General features: G+C 38.8%; 1 protein-coding gene across 16 annotated transcripts in view; it reads left to right on the top strand.

The window, feature by feature from the left end:
• Positions 1 to 22,719, top strand: part of EPB41L2 (erythrocyte membrane protein band 4.1 like 2) — a 192,553-nt gene that overhangs the window by 19,335 nt on the left and 150,499 nt on the right. Inside the window, exon 1 of one of the 16 annotated variants that reach the window (XM_070417675.1) lies at positions 9,703 to 9,760. The exons of the other annotated variants lie outside the window; for them this stretch is intronic. The gene's annotated coding sequence lies outside the window, so the exon portion shown is untranslated. Of the gene's footprint in view, positions 1 to 9,702; positions 9,761 to 22,719 lie in introns of those variants that run through there. 16 annotated transcript variants of the gene reach the window in all.

The following is a 22,719-nucleotide window of genomic DNA, read 5'->3' as shown; positions in this document are numbered from 1 at the left end:
TCACTATCCTACATCATTCCTATTATTTTTATTTTTCTGATTTCATCTCTGTGGTATAGTTTAGCCTGTTTCTCTGTCCTGTGAATTGGTAGTTACTATAGAGGTTTTTAAAATCAGCTTCAAGTTCACTTTTTAAAATATCTTTTTGCCATGAGTATTTCATTGGTTCTGTTCTTTCTTAAAATCACTCAAAAAGTAATACCAAAGCAATTGTAAAGGCGATTGGATTTCTTAGTTCTTCATTTTCTGAAATTATCCTAAATCAAATTCACTATAGAAACAGCTGGAACCACTTAGAAATCTGGGAAGATAATAATCCTGTGCAAATACCACATCCAAATACAAATTACACAAGAGTTTCTAGTTAAGTTAGTTGCCAAAAGAGAAAGGAAGAAAGCAGATGCCATGGTAATTTCTGTAGACCTCAAGCCCGTTTTTCAGTTAAAGTGTGACATTTCATAGTAAGATCAGTCTTGATTTTTCTAAAACAATATGGAAACAGTTTAATTTTGCTAGTTAAATTTCCCACCCAATAAGCAAGTATTGTTAGTGACTAAGTTACTTCTCCCTTCGTCCTTGGCAGTTGGAAGTAAAAGGATAAAAGTGGGAAAAGGGCAAGTTAGAAAGCAAATAACATATGTGGGAAATCACATGAATGTGTTCTGCAGTGATCCTTTTGAAGGATATTTTTATTCTTCCTTTTTATTGTGGAAAATTTAAAATGTACAAATAAATAGAGAAAAATCGTATAATGAACATTCGTATTCTCACCACCTAGTTTTTCCCTCCGCATGTTTAGTATACTTTTAAAATGTTGAGTATGGACTCGCATTGCTATTCATCAGAATCTTCTCTTTTTTTTCATTTGTTGTGAGGTTTGAAGCACAGTCCTTACACCAGGGGTGGGCAACCCCTCGCACGCGTGCCAAACATGGCTCGCCAGTAACTTTTGCTGGCACGCGAAACCCTCTCTTATAATCTTCCATTTACAATTGTGAATCTTTGTTCTCAGTGATGAATTTTGTTAAGTCTCGTAATAGGAGTAGCCTGGCGGATGAAAGTAGTAGCTCGTGCATATCTCTGAAGGTCACGAAATATATACCTGATGTAAAATCTCTGTCATCAGTGATGCAGCAGCAAAAGTCCCACTGATAATATCAAACGGAGTCATAAAGTTTTCAGTCGGACTATCAGTGTACATGTATACATTAAAAAATAAATGTATTTTTCATCATATACTCTGTTTTTGTCGCTCGAATGAACTTTATTATTTCTTCAAGGTTCTTCACATACATACACCTTAAGAGATATCAATTAGGCGTAACATGTTCTCAAAAAATTAGGGTTGGCACGCAGGAGAATTTTAAGTCAGAGATTTTGCTGGTTTTGGCACGCACTCACAAAAAGGTTGCCCACCCCTGCCTTACACCATTTTTCTTTTGTCAGTGTTGGTAAATTTTTTGCTAAGTTTTATATTATTTTATTTTGGTTGGTGTTCATTAGGTAGCGTGTGAAGAACATTCTGTGATTAGGTGAAGATGCTCTGATTTAGGTTTCATTGCCTGCATTCTTCATCTTTTTTTTGAAAACTTTAAAATGGAAGCATATACACACGTAAAGAGATGGGATAGAACAATGAATTTCCACGTACCAGTCCTCTAGCTAATTATTGACATGGTCAATTTTATGTCATCTGTGTACCCCCAAGTCCCTGTTTCCCGATCCTGTTCCATGCTGGATTGTTTTAAAGCAAATCCCAGGTATTATAGCAATCACTTCATCCATAAATACTTTTTTTATATGTCTGTGATGGGTAAGCATTTAAAACAAAACCAAACCACAATTCCAATGTCACATCTAAAAATTTTTGTATTTCCTTAGTAACACGTACTCAGTTATAGAGTCCCATTCTCAGAGGAAATGAGAAGGTGTTTGCATCCTAACCTTTGCTTTGTATTTCAACATAATGTAGCTAAACATTCCACTTGGAGAAGGTGACCCTTGTAATGCTGGATCAATAAGCTGCTGCCTTGCTTCCTGCAGACAGCTTTATTTCCTCTGATTTGAGTAAACAGATGAGGTTTCATCAAGAGTTAACTGAATTTGTGAAGACTGGTTTTGTACATCATAATACTTGTGTCATGTTTCCAAACTCTGGGAAGACACTGTCTGACATTTTCAAAAGCATGTTTTATAAAATGAGTTTTCTTTGTCCATTTAATGTGAATAATGGTCCATCCCATAGGCAATAATAGTTCTATTCAGCTTAGTAGGTTTTCTTTTCCAAAATAAATGTGGCTCAGTTTTATCATTATGCTCCCGTAGTGACTATCATGACTCTTCTGTTAAGTTTTAAATTTGAATTGCCAGTTTTTTAATTCTTTGAATACTTACTGAATGGTGGGCAGAAGTACAAATAATACAGCTGCGTACCATACTAATAAAAGCAAAATGTTGTGCCTTGAAAACCACTTCTTCTCTAAGAATAGAAAGAAGTATTATGGAATTCTGTACTTATTCATCAGCGAGTTAAATTTTGTAGTAAATAAAAGAGATTATACTGTATTTTAGTTAGAGAATTCCTTTTCAGTGTTAGACATAGTTGGTCTGTAAAATAACCTTTTGAGATCATTTTTATATCTATAAGAAGACATTTACATTTTTTGTACAAAAGTCATCATTTAAAATATATGTGAAATTGCTTTAATTGCAGAGTATATATGAATATTGTCATATCTAACAAATAAAGTTCATTCTGTAAATTTTCAAATGGTGACAGCAACTGGAAGAATGATTCATTTCTTTTCTATTTGTGATATTGATGAACTGTGAATTAGTGCAATTGAAATCTGTACTGGATTTATCATATAAGACTGTCGACGTTTGGTGTCTTTTGTATGAGAAATACTAGTATATGTATTTAGAGAGTTGGTTGTTTTCCCTGTCACTATAACATGGAATTTGAAGCATCTTAAAGGGAATATATGAGATAAAGTTGCTTCAGTAAAAACAAATAGAGGTCAGTAAATTAGAAATTTTAAAAAAAATCACAATGAAATCTACCCTCTGCAACCTCCTACTTCTGAATAATATGTAAGCTATTACCTATTATTATGTTTTGTTTTTTAGACAAATATTTTTAAGTAATGTAATGTTTGGTAAAGCCATTACTCTTCTCTGAAGTGTCTGTTGGAAATTATTAAAGATTTTTTCCATGAACATGATCCTTAAATATTTTGATCTTTTGAAGTATACATATGAATATCATTTTTGAAAAAAATAAATAATGATAATTAATAGTTGAGCCTGATATTTTTTTCAGTTTTCCAAAAAATGATAAGCATTTGTATGCTTAAGAGCCAATTCTTTTTAACCCTCCCTGTGGAAGTGAATCATACTGTCCAAGGCATAGCTTATATGTCAGCTATTTTGTTGTGGCAGCATTCGTGCTGCTATTGTGATAATAATTAACAGTGACATTGCTTATGTTTGAGTGCTTACTTAGCAATGGTCACTGTGCTAATAAACACGTTGCTAATTTCATTTGTACCTCACAATCATGCCATGGTAGGTATTGTTATCCATGTTACAGAAATAAGGAAATAGGTATAGAGAGGAAAAGTCTTAAAATGTCAAGACTTAGGTTTGAACTCAGTTGGGTCTGATCCCAGAGCAAAGCTCATCTGAACTGTTTGTAGTCTTTTAAGTGTAAACATCTTTAGTTTTTTCCACTGGATTGTAAGGCTCTTGATAACAGTGAACGGGTCACGAATGTCTTTGTATCTCCTACAGTATCTGTCATAGAAGAGCTCAGTAAATATTTATTGATTTCAGTTGGATAGGTGGGAACTTGGTGACCACGTTTTAAAGGTCATAGCATTGGTATACAGTGGGGAAGCCAAAGGTGACAAGTGAAGCTTTTCTCAAATTTAGGCACTAGACCTAGGAAGGGGATACAAGTATGGGGTTGATTGATGTGGAATGATGTGGGCAGGAGAGTTCCATCAACTTTCCCTGTTTAGTGGCTGTACTGGCATATTATGCATTTACTTATCTGTGAGAGTTTGCAAGAGAATCTCAGTTGCACATTGTCTTTTGGCTTTGTTCATTGTTGTGTTGGGTGTGACCGTCTCAAGTTGTCCTGAGTCTACAACTGAACCAGAGTGTTAGCAAATACTTTTGCATATAAGATTGGCCTTTTTTAACCAAGAGAGATTTTGAGTACCTTTCTCAAAATAGGAGCTTGAACTGTCTTCTTAACCGAAAACTTCCAAATTGGTGGGATGCTTGAGCTCTGCAAAAGTACATTTTGATTATAAATGTGGGTTAGGTGAATGCTTGTCCTTTTGAAGTCAGCAGTTAGATATGAAAAATCTTTTGTCCCTTCTGCCTGTTAGCAAAGCGAAACCCTTAAGCTGTTTAGGCATATTGGTTTTCCATTTTTCTAGGATTTGAGTTTAGTTGTTTTTGTTCTTTTGTAATAACCCCCATAAGGTATTGTGCCAGCTTAATTCTTTAGTGATCAGGAGTATGAGAATGAGGCCTCCCCATTGAAGAGAGGTAGATTTAAGACTTATAGTGTGAACTTTGAAGTATAAATACATTTCAGAACTTTCAAATAACCTTATTTGAAGTGAATGCTATCTATGTCTTCAGAGAGAGGATAAGTAAAATGTTCAAGCTCAACTGAGTGTAGAAAGAGCATTAGTTTAGGAGACAAAAGATCTGAATGGTTTTAGTTCTTATTTTATCATTAATCCATCCAGTCATATAACCTTGGAAAGTAATTCTGAGCTTCATTTTTTTAATTTCTTGCTTTTAATGAATTGGATTCTATTATCTCCAGTTAATTAAATAAATATAATTCTACTTAAAATTTAGCATGTATTCTCTCAACCACTTATTCGCAAAAAAACTATTGAATTGATTACCTCTGTGTTTGATTATATTTGAGCCTTTTCTGTGGCTTTTTTTTTTTGGTCTCTAGCTGTTATGTAAGTAGCTTTCTCTTTTATGCCTTCTTTAATATTTGCATATTTTCTCATTCTTACCTGTTTCCTTACTTTTCTACCCATTGATTTAAACAGATGTTTAGGTAAATCTGTTCTTTATACTTAAACCAATAGTTCAATCAGATTGCCTTTTTAAGAAGTACATACTAGGTATTTAGCACTGTGCTACATTTTAACATTCCCTGCTATTCTCTATAACCTCGTGAATCCGTAAGAACCTTTGGCACCTCTAGGTGGAGGATGTCATTTAATTTATTAGCAGCTGTTGCTGTTGACATGTACTTATATTTGACTACAAGTGCATTTTACAAGATGAGTCTGCTGAAGTCATTATATACATGATGCAGATTAAGAAAATTATTTATTACTAAAGTAAGTGCTTGAGAAATTGCTTATTTAGAAATGCAGTGAATTTAAAAGAAACTATTTGAGGATCTAAGATATGCAGGGGAAGCTGCATATTTTACTTTGATTTTATTACCATACAAAGGAAAGCTTATACAAAAATGACTTATCCCTAAGTTTCTGCTTTCTGAAGCTGTAACAAGCTGTTACCCTTTTAAGTTCTAGCTATTTAGTCAGAAATAATTTCAGTAAAAGCTTGTTGATATAGTTTTGGCAAGTTATGGAGCACCTGCTTCAATAGTTGCTTTTGAATACTTTCAAACCAAGGGTCTGAGAGGCAGTGGTGAGAGCAGGAGGTTCAGGCAGCAGGAAAGTGTGTGTACATGTGTTTGTAGATTGCTGCAATGCACATATTATCCTTATTGGGTTGGGGAGGGGGCACTGTATGTAAAAACAAAACAGATCCTCCCCTGAGGATTTCATTGTTGCACAGAGGGCCCAGAATAATCGAATCTTGGTTCAGATTTAGTGTGGCACCAACATCTGTGGCCTATTAAAGATCAACTTTCAGCAGTTTGGTAGCAGTTAAATGTCCCTGGAATGTTTATGCAAGCAGTTGTTCTGTAATTTGACAGGCTTCTCAAATATTCCAAAGTAAATGTATAAAATTAAAGTCATCTTTGACATGGGAATCATATTCAGGACAACATGGAGGAAAATGCACTTTTAATTTCTGGAATTAACCTGGCAGTTTAAAAATAGAGCTTTGATAGCTCTGATCCTTCCTGCATGCTTTAAAATTTTTATTTCCATACAATAAAATTGTAGAATGTAAATTGAGCTTTTGAATAGTGAGTAATGTACTATTTACCCAAAGTGATTCTTCAGATCTGACTAGTGGAATTTACTTAAAACACTTTTTCACAAATGCTCAAGTGGGGAGTAGGGTGATATATTCAGGTTTTTGTAAAATAAACACTAAACTTTAAACTTTTCACTCCTAAGCAAACAGAGAAGGCCTCAGCATTCACTTAATGCTTTCCCCAAGTATAGCCACCAAAGAAGGAAGTAAGTCATAAGGAAATAAACATCTTGTATTTCCTTACCAGAATTTTGGAAAAGACAGAGAAACTAGGGAGGAAAATACCCATGTAAATATGGAATGTTTAAGATTTTCCTTTTCTTTTTAATATTCTCCTCTCTAGTGTTATCACCAATGAGTTACACTGATTGGAAGATGGGACAGCTGAAATGTTTACTCTCTGATCCAATCACCAAAACCCCCAGAGAGAATTGTGCTACCTTAAGAGTAGACCCCTTTTTACTTTGCAGCCTTTTCCAGCTAGTGAGCAGTCTTTGTGGTGTACCCTCAGTAATTTGGCCATTCACAAATGCTAGTAAGACTTTTATAGGATTTGTGGAGAATTGGGGACACAAGGGATAAAGGCATGACAAGTTCACATTATTTCAGAGTGAGAAACATGACTAAGTAATTACAACATTTGAGTCATCTAATTATCAAGTATGATCAGAGAGCAATAATGAAGAGAAAATATATATGTAAATACTAGAGGCCCAGTGCACAAAATTAGTGCACTTGGTGGGAGGGGTCCCTCAGCCTGGCCTGTGCCATCTTGCAGTCCAGGAGCCCTCAGGGATGTCCGACTGACGGCTTAGGCCCGCTCCCCATGAGGAGTGAACCTAAGCCTGCACTCACCAGTCGTGAGCCCAGCTCAGGATTTTTGGCTGAGCGTACTCACCACCAGGGGGCAGCTCCTGCGTTGAGCATCTGTCCCCTGGTGGTCAGTGTGTGTCATAGCGACCGGTTGTTCTGCAGTTCAGTCAATTTGCATATTAGCCTTTTATTATATAGGACAGCAGTTCTCAACCTATGGGTCACGACCCCTTTGGGGGTTGAACGACCCTTTCACAGGGGTCACCTAAGACCATCGGAAAACACATATAATTACATATTGTTTTTGTGATTAATCACTATGCTTTAATTATGTTCAATTTGTAACAATGAAATTGGGGGTCACCACAACATGAGGAACTGTATTAAAGGGTCATGGCATTAGGAAGGTTGAGAACCACTGATATAGGATGTATTTGTAGTGATGTACCCTGAAGAATTTTCCATGAAACTGCTGTAATTTAGTATACAATTTAGGTAATGTGAGATATGTTTTTTTCCATTAATTTTTAAAAGTATTGATTTTAGTGTCAGAGTAATGTAGAGAGAGAGATAAACATAGACTTGAGAGAGATACATCAATCGGTTGCCTCCCTTACGAGCCCTGACTGGGAATCAAACCCATGACCTTCTGTGCATGGGACAAGGCTCCAACGGAGCCATACTGGCCAGGGCAATGTGCTATATGTTTTAGGGACTGCATAACCTTCTTTTTTCTGATTATGGAGATATAAAGTTATGTTGTTTGAGGGCTACTTTGGTGAAGGACATGCACTTAAAACAATATAGTGTCTTAGTTTTCAAAGAGAACTGGATCACATTTAATGATTCCATCAAGCATTTATAGTTAACATTTTCCCTTTTAAAATAACAAACCAGTTAGAGTCAACTTCTTTTATAGTCTAGTACAGCCGTGGGCAAACTACGGCCCGCAGGCTGGATCCAGCCCGTTTGAAATGAATAAAACTAAAAAAAAAAAAAAAAAAAAGACCGTACCCTTTTATGTAATGATGTTTACTTTGAATTTATATTAGTTCACACAAACACTCCATCCATGCTTTTGTTCTGGCCCTCCGGTCCAGTTTAAGAACCCATTGTGGCCCTCGAGTCAAAAAGTTTGCCCACCCCTGGTCTAGTATGTACTGCACATCAGACAAAGGGATATTTTTATTTTATTATTTTATTCCCAGGAGAGCAAAATTGTCACACTGAGGGATGATCCAACCCATTAGTGACAGATAGCACATGACAAGGTAGTCTCAGGGAGGGAAATGAGTTCTGTACACAAAACAGAAAATTGCAGCGTACCTGTGTTACAAAGGACTTGTTTGGCTTATACTTTTCTAAGAGGCCTAATAATTGCTTTGCTTTTTCTGTAAAGAGTCTTTTAAAACAGATATTAATTCTTAGAAGGTGTCAGTAATCTTGATGTTGCTCTATAGTGATTGGTAATGTGTGAGTTGTTGACTTGATATCATCTCTTTGTTCATAGCACTAATAAAGGACAAATCAACCTTATCTATATATATAAAAGCCTAAGCGACAGTTATGACCAGACAACTGGCTGGTAGCTTGACATGCACTCACCACCAGGGGGCAGACACTCAATGCAGGAGCTGCCCCCTGGTGGTCAGTGTGCTCCCACAGCCAACCTCCTGCGGCTGGCCAACCTTCCATGGTCCCTTCCCCATGGCTGGCCGGCCCGATCAGCCCTGATCGGGACTGGGTGAGAGTGCCCTGATTGGCCCCAATCACCAGCCAGGCCGAGGGACCCCACCCATGCATGAATTTGTTTACCGGGCCTCTAGTAAATTATAACTGCTAACTCTTAAACTTAGATATCTCATTTATTAAAACATATTGGAACTCTGGCTTTCTGTTTAGTCTTACCATATTTTTTTTGGTCAGATCTTTTGAAACTGTATTTTCAGCCACCAAATAAGTATATTACTATATGGTGAGTGTTTGAATTTTTGCTTAGGCACTAATGATAGAAGTTATGATACAGAATTTTCACTTTGCCTTCTTTGAAAATATTTTAGTTCTTGGCAGTTTTGGATAAACTATTTAAAGTTCGGTATCAGCAGAAAGTTGAATTGGCCTTGGAATATTGTGAAACTTGCAAACATGAATAAATACTTGTTAGACAATTCTTGTAAAGTTGGGGAGGGGAAATTAAACTCATGTTCATTGTTAAATTTTTCTATTACTGGCCTAGGAACTCAAAACATTTTTGTGGATTTTATTTTGTTTGGCTCAATAAATTGAAGTTTTCCTAGTTTGGGGACTATCTTAAGGCAATACTGTTTTAAAACACATATTTACCTAAGAAATCGCATGCAAACATAGCTTTTGTGAACAATTATTATGAAAGAGCATAGTTGCTTTACATGTTTTCTGATGTGATGCAGAAAGGGTTTAATCACGATATGGCATGGACACTGAATCAGGATTAAAAGTCTGTCCTTCATTTAAGAAAGATGAACGAGCTAAGTATTACCCTTTAGTAAAGTGTTATCTTGAGATAGACATTGGGACTAGAACGTAAACAACACTTGTATTCATTTTGACTGATCTAATGTTCATTTAAACTTTTCAGAGTGTTGCCAGTCGTATTGCTGTGATGTGTGGCTCATGGAATCACTGTTAATCATTGGCTGCTTTTACCATTGGCCTTGTATCTTTTTGGCAAACAGTTGGATCTCTGGAGGTTTGTGATGTAATGGGTAATAATTGTTTGACTTCCTAGGCAACAGCCCACTGAGACCCAGTCTTTTGTGTTCTAGGGGGAGCTATAACAGTTTGTTGATGCCTGGCCCTGTGGAAAGGAAACTTATTTGCCTGATTGCCAGCTTTTGTTGTATTATTACATACTTGGATGTGATATACACTTAGATGTGAGTCTAAATGATAGGCCTTACTGTTATGATTAAGTTTATTTCATATTTAAAGGAATGAATTACACTTAATAGTTTGGCTTATAGAGGGAAAGGAAAGAAAATTCAAATCCAACCCTAATATGGACAGGATATTTGACTTTTCAGTATTTGGTTATCAGCAAGTACCTTTCATGCATGTTACAAAAACATGTATTCTTCCTGTGTATTTTGTCTGGTCCCTTACATAGTATGTACTGAGAATGAGGGATATAAAAGTGGTAAGAATTTTTGTATTTGAGTTTATATAATGTTAAACAATGAGTTAAGTAACTGAAACAATGACAGAGTAATTTTAAGACCAAATAGTAAGTATTATTGAGGTACCTAAAGGAATTTACAGTAATGGAAGAAGTTTGGAAAGACTCGATGAATTAGATTGGACAAGGGGGTGGGGGAACAGAAAGATCTTGGTGAAATGATGCAGTCTGTGCTAAGCCTGGGATTAATGCAGAGGGCGATACTGTGGCTAGGACCTTCATTACAGACTAGAGGAGTTAAAACTGTGGCAAAATGAAATAACATTTTAAAAAGATGAATTGGATTTGGCATAGATGTGCAGAATGGTTTGTGTGAAAGCCCTGAATTGGTGTTGTACACCAGGACAGACCGACACAGTATCTTCTCTCATGGCATAACATTTATGTTGTTCAGTTCACTTTAACCCAGAGTCTCTGCCTTAGAGATACAAATTCAATTGTGTCAGTCAGTATCACATTAATAATGGGGCTTGGGAAAGCTGAATCTTGCTGTTCCTCCTCCCAGTCAAGCAAGAAAAATAAAAACCCAGAAACTCAACTTCTATAAAAAAACATTAACTTTTTTATTAGAAAGTCAACTTATTATAGTGGGAAATATAATGGACAAGAGGAATAAATATGTGCATCATCCTGTCTAGTGTGTGTTCTCCATGTTGGCCACGTGGCTGGCACATGTCAGGTGGTGAGTTGTGAGTGTGGAATCAGAACTGGAAGGTTGGCTGTAATGTTAATAGATGACTTATGAGTAATTTAGTGCTGTTTTTTGTATACGTTATCAGCTGGTTCCTGGGCTAGGTGCTTTGTCTTATTTATTCGACATCAGCAAGATGGATCCAGTCCCTGTCTTCATTAATCCTCACGATAAGGCTATTCTTGTTAAAAGCACTCAGTCTGACCACATACTCTCTCCCTCTTAATTTGTCTACTCATTGCTGACCACTCTTAAGATTGAAATACTTTTCTTAAGTCATTTTAATAATCTCAATCATGGTGCTTCAAGTCTTAGTGATGTAGGGGATGTTTGGTAACTTTTAGGTAATTTTGCACAGCTTTGCTTTGATCCACTTTGTGCTGATTTTTCTGTGCTGTTAAAGGTTTCCTTTTGCCCCTGTGAACTGTGTGCAATCTAATCTAATAAAAGAGAAACATGTAAATTGACTGTAACTTCGCTATGCCCCAAGCCACGCCCACCAGCCAATCAGAGCGACTATATGCAAATTAACCCAACCAAGATGGCGGCCGGCAGCCACAGAGCTGGAGCAAGCAGGAGGCTTGGTTGCCCCGGCGATGGAGGAAGCCAAGCTTCCCGCCTGCCTGGCCAGCTGTGGCCTCCGCTAAAGGCAGCAAAGTTTCAATTATAGAAGATAAATAAATCCCAGATACCTGCTTCCAACCAGCCTCCACTGGGAGCTTGGGTGGCTGCGGACCGTGGCCAGCCTGCAAACAGCCATCAGCCCCTCACCCAGGCTGGCAGGCACCCCAGCGAGGACCCCCAACCTGAAGAGGCTGTGGCCAGCCTGCAAACAGCCATCAGCCCCTCACCCAGGCTGGCCACACCCTCATGGGGTGAGGGTCCCCAGTGGGGGCCTTGGTCAGTCTGCAAACAGCCATCAGCCCCTCACTCAGACTGGCTACGCACCCAGCGGGACCCCCCACCCTGTAGGGGCTGTGGCCAGCCTGCAAACAGCCATCACCCCCTCACCCAGGCTGGCCAGGCCCCCCTGCGGGACCCCCACCCTGATCCGGGACACCCTTCAGGGCAAACCAGCCGGCCCCCACCTGTGCACCAGGCCTCTATCCTATATAATAAAAAGGTAATATGCAAATTGACCCTAACAGCAGAGTGACTGGGAATGACTGGTCACTATGACACACACTGACCACCAGGGGCCAGACGCTCAATGCAGGAGCTTCCCCCTGGTGGTCAGTGCGCTCCCACAGGGGGAGCTCTGCTCAGCCACAAGCCAGGCTGACGGCTACCAGTACAGAGGTGGTGGAGGGAGCCTCCTCCAACTCCTCAGCAGTGCTAAGGATGTCTGACTGCAGCTTAGGTCTGCTCCCTGTTGGCAAGTGGACATTCCCTGAGGGCTCCCGGGCTGCCAGAGGGATGTCTGACTGCCAGCTTAGGCCCAGTCCCCCAGGGAGCAGGCCTAAGCCAGCAGGTAGACATCCCCCGAGGGGTCCCAGACTGCGAGAGGGCACAGGCCGGGCTGAGGGACCTCTAGTTTTGTGCACCGGGCCTCTAGTTTCAAATAATCCAAGACTGCTGGAAGAGAAGTAAAACCAGAAGGCCAGCTCAGGCGTTCAACTTCTGCTCACAATGATATTCTAGCTCTGAGGTTGCCTTGCTTCTTGTGCAGTATTTCCTTACCTTACAGAGCTTGCCACAGAGGATTTACTGTGGGAATGAAGATCAAAGGGATGACTCTACTGATCTATCCAAAGAACACGTGACAGACGCTACTTATGGCAAATGTGGGTGAAGGAGAAGATCGAATTAGAGGCAATTCAGAAGTGAAAGCTTAAGTGGGAGTCGATTCTGTGGGAAGTTGATTGATTTTTGACAAAGCCAAAATAGATCATCCAAGTGGAACTGAATATGGGCTATTGGTTAGAAATTGTGATTTTGGTGATTGATTAAGGTCAGAATGTACATTTGGGCAGACTCCATTAAAAATAATGGCTGTGTGATCTTGAGCAAGTCTGCTTTAAAAAGGTAATCCATGCCTTAAGTTCCTTAGGATGTTGGTTTAATGATTAATAACCAACTGTCTAACATTGTGGTATTATGCTAAGTATTTTTCTATGCAGCATCTCATTTAATCTTGAAAATAAGTTAGGAATTAAATTCCTTTATCCCTGTTATATGGGAAGGGAGATAGGCTAGAGAGGCAGCCACGATCACACACTTACCAAAGGTGGAGTTGGGACTTGTAGGTGTTTGACTACTGAGCTTACACTCTTAACCACTATCTGGCATTCCCTCTCAATTAGATAATTTATATGAAAACAATAATAATAAAAAGCACATGGCTTTAAAAACATATACCACAAACTTGAAATAAACATCATAGAATGAGGCCTCCAGTGAAGAAGGATGTGGGCTGGACTGTGTTTTGGAACGATACCATACAGAATGAGGAACATAGAGGAAGTGGACTAAAAAACAGATTTCAGTGAAGGATGTCTTTGAATCTAAATAGAAGTGTATTAAGGAGGAGGTTATTTATTATTAAACATCAGTTGAGGATATAAGTAGAGAATAAAAACATAATCCTACAGCTGGCATTTTCTCATCCTCAGGTATTATCTTTATTTTTTTTAAAAATATATTTCTTTATTGATTTCAGAGAAGAAGGGAGAAGGAGAGATAGAAACATCAATGATGGCCGAAACCGGTTTGGCTCAGTGGATAGAGCGTCGGCCTGCGGACTGAGGGGTCCCAGGTTCGATTCCGGTCAAGGGCATGTACCTGGGTTGTGGGCACATCCCCAGTGGGAGATGTGCAGGAGGCAGCTGGTCGATGTTTCTCTCTCATCGATGTTTCTGGCTCTCTATCTCTCTCCCTTCCTCTCTGTAAAAAATCAATAAACTATATTTAAAAAAAAAAGAAAAGAAAAAGAAACATCAATGATGAGAGTGAGTCATTGATTGGCTGCCTCCTGCACGCTCCCCACTGGGGATCAAGCCCGCAACCCAGGCATGTGCCCTTGGCCGGAATTGAACCTGGGACCCTTCAATCCGCAGGCTGACGCTCTATCCACTGAGCCAAGCCGGCCAGGGCATATCTTTATTTTTTGAAAATATGTTTTTATTGATTTTTAGAGAAAGAGGAAGGGAGAGGGATAGCAAGATAGAAATATCAATGAGAGAGAAACATCATCGATTGGCTGCCTCCTGCACGCCCTTCTGGGGATCAAGCTCGAAACCCAGCCATGTGCCCTGACTGGAATCACACCACGACCTCCTGGTTCATAGGTCAACACTCAACCACTTAGTCACGCCAGCCGGGTGTCAGGTATTACCTTTAAATATAACTTCCTCAGTGAGGCCCTGAGAGTAGCTGGGATTGGACTGTATAAGAGTACCCAGTACTTAGTAGAATTTTTAGTTCATTGTAGGCCTTTGCCATCTGTTAAAGGAATTGTTGGCAGTAAAGGTTTGGGAAATAAACTTTAATAAGACATGGTGGTCCATGCTCTTAGGTATCTCTCTGTGTATTTGGGTAACCTGATTGTTAAAGCATAAATAGTCATGGGCTAGTGAATAGATCTCTAGCTGACACAAACTCTTTGACTCTTACTAGGTACTGTAATACAACTAGAACGTTTTGATTCATTTAAACCCCACACTCAATTTATGAGATAGGTGCTATCAGTAAATCCCTTTGACTTGTGGTCCTGCTTATTCACCTCTGTCACATGCCATTCTTTGACACAAATGCCTAGTTATGGGAACCTCTTGAGCAGGGGACGTTTACTAGTGCCTTAGCCTCTTCCTTGGCCTCGATGCAAGATTCTTTTTAGTGAGCAGCCCTCCTTCCTGGCAGCTCTGTACCCTCATTTCCCAACAATTTCAACCATAAACCCAATGCTTTAGTGACACCAAATTACAACTGACTCGTTTTCTTCATGAACATGCCATATTGTTTCATGGCTTGGGCTTTTGTAGCTGTTAAACCCTCGTGTGCTTTTCCTTTTCCTCATCTGTCAGACTGGTACTGACCTTCAAAGTTTAGTTGAAAAGGTGATCATCCTGGTGTGTTCTTGCACTGTCCTCACCCCCGTTGCAGTTGGTTTCTCCTTCCTCTGTGGTTCTGCCTGTGTTGTAGACCTTTCATACCACTTTATAATTATGTCTTGATTTCCAGCTCTAACCATGACTGGGAGTGCTTTGAGAACACAGGCCAGGTTTTACCTTCCTCCTTTTTTCTCACAGTTTAGCCCAATACCTGAGTCGTAGGGAATGTTCAATAAATAGATCCTGAATGAGTGAAAAATTATGACTGACTGCCGCTTATAAATTGGCAGGTTTCTCTGCTATTTGTTTTTAAAAAGTGTTTAATTGACATGAAAGGAAAGTTAAATATTACTGTAGACATAGAGTTCTTTTCAGGAAAGGGAAGTTTGTATTTATACACACTAAAATCTTTGGTTCGCTAAAGATTAGATGGAACTAATTTTGGAGGGAAGGTGAAGGACAACAGGAAAAGAAATATATAATGACCCTTCCTTACTTTCCTGATTGATTTTTCAATTTGAATCAGTTTGTTGTTTGTGGGCAGAGTTTTGCACAAGATATTGGAATGTGGTTCTTTGAGTCTATGTAAGATTTTTAATGCTTTTCATTAATTCTTGTTTGCTAGACCTCCTGACAGATAGTTAGAAACACTAGTATATAACATAGGAAGTCCTTCTGTCTTGAGATGCTGCTACTGACATGATCTTCTGGGTGAGTTTCTTCTGTGGCAGGATCACAGCACTCATTAGACCACATAAAGTGATGGGAAAGGGAGGGAGCTTTACTCTCGGAATATGGGTTCTGGTTGCCTGCCCACCCCTGTCTGGAATATGGATGTAATGTCTAGAGCTGCAGCAGCTGTCCTGCAGTCAAGATGTTGAAGCCACCTGTTCAAGATGGGAGAGCAGGAGGATAAAAGGCTAGTTCTTGATGACATTCTTGACTAGATACATCAGCTCTGGACTACCTACTTCCATACTTATAGTCATATGAGAAAAATGATTTTGGTGTATTCTAGCCATTGTAGTTGGGTTTTCAGGTAGAATTACTGAAAATAGCCAGTATCCTATACGGGTTAAATTCTAGATGATATATGAACAGCTTTGAATCAATAAGAAAAAGAAAGACAACCCAGTAGAAAAATCAAGGATAATGGTAGGTGAGTCACAAAACTGTAAACTCAAATGGCCAGTTAGCATGTGATCACACTAATAGTTAGGAAATTTAAGTTAAAACAGACTTTTCCATAACTACCATAATATGAGTCTAAAATATCAAGTGTTGAGGAAGATGTAGAGCAATTTTATTATCGTTCACTGTTGGTGAGAATATAATTGCTGCAGCCACCCTGGAGAACATTTTGGCAATATCAGGTAAATTGACCGTACCATACTGGCCAGCATTCCACTAGGTATGTGCCCTAGAGATTCCTGCACATTTCCATGGAGACATGGAAGAAGAAGTCATTGAGGTAGTAAAATAATGGAAACAGTCTATCCTTCAATTGCAGGGGTGGGGGTAGTATCTTTTATGGTATGATGAAGTACCATATAGGAGTTAAAAAGAATGACCTACATATATTAACTACATAGAGCTATATATATGAGCAAAACTGGAACTAAATGCAAAACACTATGAACATGGTAATAATATTTATATAAAATATAAAAGGAATATTGAAACTATGCAAAAAATGTCATTTCCTGCAGCCACTGAGATATACAAAGCTTGGCAAATATTTTCTTTTCATAAGTGATTTTTCTAGGAACCTGAAAATTGATTTTTAAAAACCAGTCACTGTTAATTCATTGCCTGTTTTGTTCCTTGACCAGTGGTATATGGTCAAATTTTTAAAACCTTTCCAAAACACATTCATGTATGTTTTCACTTAATCTAATTACTTTTTGAGATAAAGGGCAGGCAGGATTTTTATTCTTATTCAAATTAAGTGGCAGTAGTTGGACTTACCTTTCTGATTTCTAGTTTAGTTCTTTTTATAATAGTTTTATAGTTTTTTCAATACTTAATTTAATGTCTAGGTACTTCATTTATGCAGCAGAATCCTATCTAATAAAGAGGGAATATGCTAATTGACCCTACGCCATTGCAAAGATGGCGGTGCCCACAGCCAATAAGGAGGGGGTATGCTAATTGACTGCCCCACCACCCACAGCCACAAGATGGCGGCGCCCAGTCCTCCAGCCCCGCTGGGACGGCAGGCACGTGGCAAGGCCAGGCCCGGCCTTGCCGTGTACCTGCCTCCGGAGTCCCCCAGTCCCCTCAGCCCCCCAGCCGCCCAGGGCTGCCAGAGGCTCAGGTAACCAGGGACGGCCGAGGCTTGTGCTTCCGGCAGTGGCAGCAGCAGAGGTGTGATGGGGGCATCGCCTTCCCCTGATCGCCAGGTCACCTCCTGCCCCTGAGGGCTCCTGGACTGTGAGAGGGGGCAGGCTGGGCTGAGGGGGACCCCCACCTCCAGTGCATGAATTTTCATGCACTGGGCCTCTAGTTTAAATATAATCATAGTGATTGTCTAATTTGAATGATCCAGTAGTGAGCTTTTTTTTTTTTTTTTTTTTTTTAAGGTAAATAATTATTGATTTATTGCCTTTTCTTGGGAGGATGAATACAGTTTTTAAACCTTTGTTCTTAAACCTTAGTATGCACAGGAATCATCCAGTGAATTTATGAAAAACAATCACAGCCCCTCTACCTACCCTACCCCTACCCCCAGACTAAGAATCCTGCCTTTCTCTTTCTCTCCATTACTAGATTGGTTTCTTTAGGGGTTTGAACTTTTCTTTTGGTATTTTCCACAGAGAACAAATAGACTGGTGGGGGCTGTGTGTGTGTGTGTGTGTGTGTGTGTGTGTGTATGTTGTGTTTGCAGGATGAATTCAGGAAGAACTTTCCAGGAGTGACTACCTAAACAAATTAGTACTATATTAATTGTGGATGGAGAAGACTAGAAAAGGTTTTAATGCTCAAAAGTTAGACGTGTTCTGAAATTGAATTTTACTTAATCTGGTAAGCACTATTTTCAGACATTCTTTTCACTAGCAAGATCATTGAAATCCATGATTATAGCCCTAACCGGTTTGGCTCAGTGGATAAAACTTTGGCCCTCAGACTGAAAGGTCTCGGGTTTGATTCTGGCCAAGGGCACGTATACTTTGGTTGCGGGCTTGATCCCCAGTAGGGGGTGTACAGGAAGCAGCTGATCGATGTTTCTAACTCTCCATTCCTCTCTGTAAAATCAATAAAAACATATTATAAAAAAAAAAACACCCAAAAACCCATGATTATAAAATTCCAGGGAAGCATTATACTGGAAAAAGTGTGATAGAAAATAAGAGTAAATAGAAAAATCACATTATTTCACTCAAGTATACCAAGCTAGGTTGGAAATTAACGGTTTTCTCAGAGTTGTTGTTCTCTAGCACAGGCTACTGCGAATTGTTCAGTCCATTGGCAGCAGCACGGAAAACTGCCCTTTTCACCCTTTCCAGCACACAAATGTGCACAATTCATAGCTGGAACCTATCTTCAAGAAACTGCTGGTTTTATTGAAGCCAAATGTGTGGAGTTTTCATTTAGACACATGCAGGGCCTTCAGTGCTCTTGCTGTGTGTAAAGTAAATCACACAGATACTTAAAAAAACATAAGCAAACAAAACACCCTCAATTTATTGTGTGTAAATACAGATGCAGACATAACTTATTTGGTAATAAATACATCTCTGTCTTGTGCACTTTTTATCCCTCTCAATGTTAGCTGTGTGCTTTTTAATAGAGTAACTGCACAATAAATCCTAATTGAATATAGGGTGGAGGTGGGATGAGAACGTACAGAAATTGGTGACATTTTATATTTTTCATCTCTTTTCTTTAGAAAAGTCCAATTACATTTTAAACTGAGTTTTCTAATGGTGCAAGAAATTTAAAAAATGAACAGTAGTAAAGAAATTTCTTAATTGCCCATTTAGCTCTAATCTGAAGCAAACTTTCCCAGGCAAGAGCTTTTCTCTCATGGGCCAGAAAACCCATGTGCTTGAACAGTGAACTTGAGTGCTTTGACTTCTCATGCCAGACCTCTGGATAACCTTGGGCAGCTGTTCTTCTGTTGTTGTTTCCTTATTTCAGAGTAAGATGTGTGAAGATGTGGACAGTTAATTCAAGAAATGCTTTTGTTGTTTCTTTGATGATTGTCTTACAGGTTTTTTCTGCTGGTGTTGAATAGCACACAGGACTACCTCAGACCCACAGAGTAAATAAATGAATAAAGCTATTTCTTCCTCCTCCTTTCATAGACACTTTCTCATAAATATTAACAATTAGAGTGTACTTTGAAGATGCTGATAGGCTGATAAGCAATAATATGTAATCTCCTTGATATTCTGTTTTGCTTATGGAGATGAAAGATGGTCTGGTTTATTGTCAGTTAAAACAAGCAGTGAATGAAAGCATGTTTGCAATTAGTGCTTGCTCTCGTGCAGTTTTATCTACTTAAATTGGAAAGATTACCTAAAATAACAAGGTGTGTTGTTGAGCTTAGACAAAGGCAAGCCAAGTCACTCTGCCTACTAGACACATAAGGAATTTCCTTTGAATTTCTAATGTGGAGTCTGTGGTTTGTCCTCCAGATTTCTTCCCAGTATAATCTATAGGATTTATTTTGCGGGAATAATTCAGTGTACCTCTGAAAAGAAGTTCTGAAGTTAAGCATATTTTAAATTAGTGTTAATATTGGCCTCTGAAAAGTATTCTTTTGATTATCTTTTATTAAGTCGAAGTAATGCTGTGTATCGTTGAATAAAGGTTCCCTTGCTTATCATTTTTGGACAATTTCTGATATTATACCCTTTCAGAAAAGTTGTCTTTGCATCATTATTGGAACTTATTTGAGATTGCAAGTCATTTTGGGAGACAGAAAGTGATCCCTGGAAAATGCTGGTCTGATTTTCAATCTGAAGTGCTTGGTTCACCAGATTGAATTTTGGCATTTGACTCTCTCAGGGCAGGGTAGTGTCCAACTTTATCTTGTGAGTAACTGCAGATGCCTTTTTGCCATTTGGGTTTCAAATTTTTTCTTTTTTTAGTAAATGACTTATCTGAGAATGGGATACAAAGGATTTTCTGGTTTTCAAAGGTTCTTTTTTTAAATATTGCATTTAAAAGACAATTTTGGCTTTATTTTTAGAAATTAAATGTTACAGCTGTAATTTACCACCTCCGCCCCTCCCCACTGCTTAAATTATTGAAAGAGAAAAATGTAGACTGATTTTGTATGCCTGAATATAAAACAGCGGAGGGAACTTCAGCTTCATCCTTGCGCACACCCTTGCCCACATACCTTTATGTGATCCTTCAGTGTAGGAAAACCCCAGATTCAGAGGGAAGGGAAGATTGGAGGTTGTTTGTTTTTTAATCCAAAGGCAGATAACTATTTTAAACACTCATTTGAAACAAGGCAGTTGAGAAATGTGGGAAATCAAGGACAATGAAGCCTCAGGAAATGGCTTTACATGTTGCAGATTGCATCCTGGACGATTTGGATAAAACAGAAACAGCTGTGATGCCAAATGCCCTAAAGATTTCCAAGGCTGGCGGAAAGTGTGGTGCGGCACACTTTATGAGCTGATTTACTAGTAAGAGAAAACTTTGCCCACAGGTCTTTGATGACTTGCTTTCAGTTTTCTTCACAAAAATGCAAAATATTTGGGGCCCTTCTTATTAAATGGAAAATCGTGTGCATTTGGCTCCATAAAGCAAGTAGCCTTGAGAGATGGGCCTGCCTAGAAATTGACTAGATTTTTGTGGGAGAAAGAGTGAAAAGGGCAATTTCCTGTGCTGCTGCCAAAAAGGCCTGAACAATTTGTAGTAGCTTGTGGCTAGAAAACAACTTCTGTGAGGCTAAACAACAACTACAGACTGGCTCTGGGTATGTGTGAGAAAATGTTCTTCTCTCCTGTTCGATTGTTAGACTTTATGGAAAACTTAAATGGTGAATTTTTAAACTCAACCACTTAAAATGGTTTTTGGTTGATTTAGATAAAAACCTGGGGAATACGTATGTTTGGAGTTAGCACAAGTAGTGCATAACGTGCTATTTTAAAAAAGGGCAGCATTTATATTTTGCTTTTATTGTAACTGTGAGCTTGGATGGTAACCCATTTCTCTCCTTCCTTAAAAAAGTGCAGGTAAATCTTGGCATCTTGTGCATTTTTACAGGATTGTGGGTTTTTTTTTTTAGTTTTTTTTTTGTTTTTTTTGTTCGTTAACTTATTAGAAATATGCTTTCCTCTTAGTTCACTTGGGCCCGGTGTTCCATTTTGTATTAGTATATATTTGTAAAATATATATATATAACTACTGGTAATTGCCACTTAATAGCACTACAGTGTGCCAGGCACCATACTGTTGTCCTTGTTTTGGTTATGTTGTTTGCTTTCTCTGGATGAGGGAGACAGCTTAGAAAGTGGTTAAGTGTAGTGGCTATGTAATGTTGGAGCCAGGATTTGGAGTTTTGTCTGTGTTACTAGTTATTACAAAATAGTTAATATTTCAAATATTCATTTCTAAAATTTAAATCTGTTATAGATTTGTGGTGGTGTTTTTTTTTTGTTTGTGTTGTTTTGGTTTTTGGTAGAATGGGGTTGGGTATGTAGAATGAACATAGATTTGGTTTGATTTAGTTTTAACGTTTCACTAAGCTTTTTTCAATTGCTGCTACCACCACACCTGAGCTTCTGTGTATTTGTTTAATGGTTTGAGCTAGCAGTCACCAGCATGTACACACGATCATGTTGTTACTTCAGTGCTCCAGGCTTTTACTTTTTTGGCTTTGATTTTAATTTTTCTTTTTGGTTGGGGATATCTATTAGCTCTTCATTAAAATACGGATGATAGCTGGTTAAGACAACCTTTTTCTTAATATTTTGTTCTGTTCATCAATATCATTTTTTTCTTTTTGGGAAGTAGCCTGATGCTCATAATCTAGCCCAGTGGTTCTCAACTGGGGTGGGGGTGGGTGAGTGATTTTTGTCCCCTAGGGCAGCGGTCGCCAACCTTTCAGACCTCACGGACCACCAGTGGTCCACTGGTTGGCGACTGCTGCCCTAGGGGACGTTTGGCAATGTCTGGAGACATTTTTGATTGCCATGTTTTGAGGGCCTGCTACTGGCATCCAGTACATAGAGACCAGGTATGCTGCTAAACCTTTTACAATGCATAGGACAGGTCCTCACAACAAAGAATTATCTGGCTAAAATGTCAATAGTGCAGGGGTTAAAAACCCTGATTTGGCTAACAGGGCACAGACCAAATTTAATTAATTAGAAACTGTTTCTGGCTTCACAATATTGGTTTTCATAACAATAACTCAGTGGTAATTGGCAAGTTTTTATTCTCTGTTCTAGAGGTAGAGGAAGAGGCTGTCCATCTGTCTGTTCACCTAGCCCTAAGCCAAATAACACAAGTTGACCTTATATTGGATTCTGTCTTTCAGCTGTTTCCTACCTTCATCCCCTATCCCACTTAGAAGAGATCACTTTATCTTAGTCACAGTGAATTGACTGCCTGTTCAGAATGTTTCATGAACTACCTTGGCTTGGGGTGGAAGAGAAACAAAAGAATGAAAGGGATACCCCCTAGAGTTTTTACTGGGATGAAGGTCCTAGTGTGCCTTTCATAATTACGTTGAGTACCAGAGGATGCAGTTGTGAGTGACATACTAT

The sequence above is a fragment of the Myotis yumanensis genome, unplaced genomic scaffold (genome assembly GCF_028538775.1).
Source record: "Myotis yumanensis isolate MYYU_CA2020_CCGP unplaced genomic scaffold, mMyoYum1.0.hap1 SCAF_6, whole genome shotgun sequence".
Taxonomy (NCBI): Eukaryota; Metazoa; Chordata; class Mammalia; order Chiroptera; family Vespertilionidae; genus Myotis; species Myotis yumanensis.
This window is presented reverse-complemented; position numbering and strand designations above follow the sequence as displayed.